This window comes from Pyxicephalus adspersus, chromosome 4, assembly GCF_032062135.1.
Source record: "Pyxicephalus adspersus chromosome 4, UCB_Pads_2.0, whole genome shotgun sequence".
Taxonomy (NCBI): Eukaryota; Metazoa; Chordata; class Amphibia; order Anura; family Pyxicephalidae; genus Pyxicephalus; species Pyxicephalus adspersus.
The window spans coordinates 43,600,419-43,604,830 of NC_092861.1; positions in this window are offsets into that span (position 1 = coordinate 43,600,419).

Below are 4,412 nucleotides of genomic sequence, written 5' to 3' on the forward strand. Positions count from 1 at the left end.
AAAGATATCTGTTGGTAAGGTTTACATGGATTTTCAGTTTTTACTACATTCTGCCACCAATTTTATAAGCCTTTTCTGTTTCCCCTGCTCTCTCCTATGTTTATCCCATACCCCTCCCAGAACCTTCCCTATAGTCGTCCCCAGCCCGTATATACAATAGTTTGTGTATGAAAAATTGACACTTATGTTATGATGTTCTTCTATAACTATGGGTATTCTTTTTTGTATGTGTCATTTTTGTGTTATTATATTGTTGAAACTTAATAAAAACGATTGAAAGAAAAATAAAAAATTGCCGATCTCACTGTGCATGTGTGAGATCGGCAAATTTTTCTCTTTGAATAAAAAGGCTCCTTCTGCGCATGCCCGAGAACTGACGTAGGTATCCTGGGAGGCTTTGCACTCCTGGGAGGCTTTTTTAAAAAAAGGTTTTGCACCTAAAAAAAAAGCAAAAAACAGAATTGTTACCCTACATAAAAGGGTTCTCTACCCTTTATGTAAAGTGAAAATTCTGAATTTAGATACACTTTAATTGTTGCTGAACAGTTGCATTTGATCTGAAGTTAACCTTTTTCTAACCTGCATTTAAAAGCAGTTTATGCATCCCGTCTCTTTAGGTTTGTTTTCTTTTTATGATAAACAACAATAACTAGCTTAACATTTACATTTGGCATAGAATAAAGCAGAACTATTAGTGCATTAAAGGGAAACTCTCATTTTACCCAACCAGGGCAAAGGTACAGGTTCTCATGAAAGACACTACCTTCCCATTCCTTCCAATGATGCTAACCTCATTTCTCTATTTAAACCCAGAGTATCAAAAGCTTTGAGTTGCACAGTGTCACAGCTTGTTTAGCATTCATTTCTTGCTTTGTTCCCCATAAGCCAGTATTTAGAGTTTAGATTCTTATTAAGCATTACAATTGAATATTGGAAAGTCACAATGTTTTTTTTAATTGTAGCATCTATAAAGGAATGCACATTTCAATTGTTGACAATTTTCTAATGCTGTTATTTGTACCTCTGTGAGAACAATGGGTTGCGTTCTTAAAATGTCCCTTCACTGGAGATCCACTGAAAGTACGGGTTCCGATCATAGTTTAACCATCATCCAATATTGAAAAATTATATTTTACCATCTATATGAGCCTTAGCAGATTAGTGAATTTAAAAAAAAAAACCTTTGCATATACATAGTTTTACCCAGAACTTGCTAAACATGGGACTTTGTTTTATGTATATCCCAGCTACTGTAATGGTTATTGTAAACTATAGTGTTAGGTTCCATATTACTTTAGCATGCAGCTTCAGGTGGTACTTCCTCTTCACCTGTTAGTGATATGACACCTGATCACCCTGTTCAGGGCTCTGTTTACCTCCATGAATGGGTCACAGTGTTTCTATAGAAACCAGTTAGAACATATGCAAGGGAAACTGCATCATGTTCAGTATGTGCTGAGTTAATCCCAGGAACATATAATTTCTCTGCTATTATCTCTGTCCCCTGACAAACAAGACATTAACATTGCTGATGTGGGTTCAGGTGTTTCTGTTGCTGGAAGGGAAAGAAACAAACAAGTAGTAACAAGTACATCCATCAGCATAAATGGCCTTGGTATAATAAAATGTCACAAAAATGAAATTGCTAAAATAAAGAAAAAAAAATTCAGCAAACAAATATTCGGACTTCCTATAGATATTTTCTATTAACCAACCAACATAAGAGTAAATATATTTTTGTGTGCTCCTAGCTACAGATGCACAACTTGCAATCAGGGGTGGTCCAAGTACAAAGCTTTAACTACTGTTTTCCTGGGTCTTTGTATGTGATGCGATAACCCAGTATGAAGACATAACTGTTTAGGATAAATAATATTGGATCTTTTAGTCCTGCTGAATCTACAAGCTCAATTTGGCTCTGCAGGAGCAAACATATATGGGGTAAGCATGTACATGGCAAAAAAAATACAATACAATACAATGTACAATAGCAAAAAGAAAACCTTCACTTATAAATATCCCAAGCACCATAAGCGCTAGGTGTTTGTCTGAAAAAGGTCAATAGGACATCAATACTTGTCATTGCAAGAGACCCAAATAATACATTTTCACCAGGTTCTTCCAGCAGTAATCAACTTTCTTGATATAAAAGACCTCACAAACAGTTCCTGACATCACCAAAGAACTTTACATATTGTTTAGTCGGTGTAATGGTCAGAGACTGGATATATTACAGTGGATTTTCAGAGACTGTGGTCATGCTACATGAGATAGTCAGAAATTATGAATATGCTTGTGTTTGTGGACTGCAAACATTTCTGTAAGTGATCAGATACTAGAGACACATTAAAAGAGACTGGTTACTTCCCATTGCACTCCATTCACAAGTCAGCGTTGCCCAAAGCCCCCTTCAAAAAATACTGCCACCACATTTTCTTTTAGCTTGAACCATTATAAAATGTCAAAGTAAAGAAAGCATGAAAAGAATAAATTACATTATCACTCAGTATTATTCAGTTTAATTCATATTTTTCTAAACTTTCCATGTGTAAGCATCTAGACACAAAAAACTCTGACTACAAACTGCTGGGATCTTCAGACAGCACAGTATGTACAAGGGGTTATTAAGATCCCTTGACAAAGGTTGGACACTGGGCTTCTGTCAGCATCTATTGTTCTCAATGAGATGACAATCTGCTTGTGTATGTCCAGGTCAGATCGATCACTGTAAACTCTACTTGCACTTTGGTAGGACTTTGTCAGTGGTTAATGTAGTAGATTGTGAGTACCTTAAATGTTTTCTAATTTTTCTTGCTAAAGGAAGTACGTGACTTTCTTATGGGAACCTCATGCTAAACAATCTCTATTTCTAAACTATCCTGCTTACTTACGTCTTACTTAATTCTACTATGCTTAACTCCAACAATTTCCTGGAGCATCCCTAATCTTTCAACAGGCTAACAAATATCTCTTCCATTACAACTTTCTATTTACCCCAAATATTCTTGGTTTATGGTTTGTGTAATTTTATTTTGCACAGTTTTTGCAATTTTCGTTGCTATATTACCAATAAATGCAGTGGGGGACCAAAAATCTGAGGACTTTGGGATTCTGCAAGATTATCTGTTGTCACTTTCTTTCATAGAGAGATTAGTGGCACAAGCAGCAGGAAAAGTGAATATATTTTCTTTGGGGGTTTTGGGGGGGGTGTTGATTATGCAGGAGCTTTTGATTTTAGATAATTAATGAACAAGTAGGTAAGATTTAAGCTTTGTCTACAGACGATTTTCCCAGCATTTAATCTGAAGCTTTAAAAGCCTATGTTTGAAATTAGCATGCATTCCAATGAGCTAATCTACACCAGAAGGTCCTTGAGGCACGTTTTTGAGTGTTATGTATAACGCTCCTTGCAACGTTTTAAAAATTAAACCGCGGGGTTACCACAGGAAAATGCGGGTAAACGTGTCCATTGATTTCAATAGGGGCATTTTCCTGCTTATTTCACTCATTTTTAAGTCCTTGAAATATAAACGCGGGAAAACGTGGCATATACGTATTCCAGCGTTTTCCGGTGGTTTAAAAGCAAGCCTTAAAACGCTGATAAACGTGCATAAAAGGCATATAAGCACATTAGGAACGTTTACATGCAGTTTTAAAACCGTCCGTGTAAACCCAGCCTGTGCCCTGCCAGTGTTCTTGAGACTGTTAAAGGCTTCATCATGTCTTAGGGTGCAGGCTTCGGATGAGCAGAAGTCATGGCAAGTGCTCCAGATGCTTCAAAACTGTTTCTGTGATTCTTACTCACTGCTAGGGATAACTGAATTTTTTATTTTTTTGGTGAAAATTAGGAGATTTCAGGGAAAATGTGTAGTGGTTAAATGTCTTGTAGTCAGTGGTGAAAGCTGAAATATGCTGGTTTGCACATTTTGCCTAACCAGCTCAATTAATAAAATTAAAAATTTCCACTTGCTGAGATCACTTGATATCTCTACTTGCTGCACTTACCTCCTTCACTTATTCTCAGACCGCAAACAGCTTCTCTAACAATAAATTGTGTCTCATTTGCCCTTCTTATCTGAATGAATACTTTCTTTGATTTGTAAATGACATTTGCATAAAATGAACTATTTAATTTACAAAAATATTGCTTCTTCAGGTTTTTTATCTGTATGTAATACATGCACAACAGTGTTTACATCAATACGATAAAAACCCTGGGCCTGATTCATGAAAGCTCTATAAGGCTGGAGAGGATACACTTTCATCAGTATACCTAGGTGATCCAGCAAACCTGGAATGGATTTTTTCCAAGATTGAAAACATTTGCTAACACCAGGTTCACTGATAAAAGTGTATCCTCCCCAGCCTTGGAGAGCTTTATTAAATCAGGGTCACTGTAGTTTATTATAGAA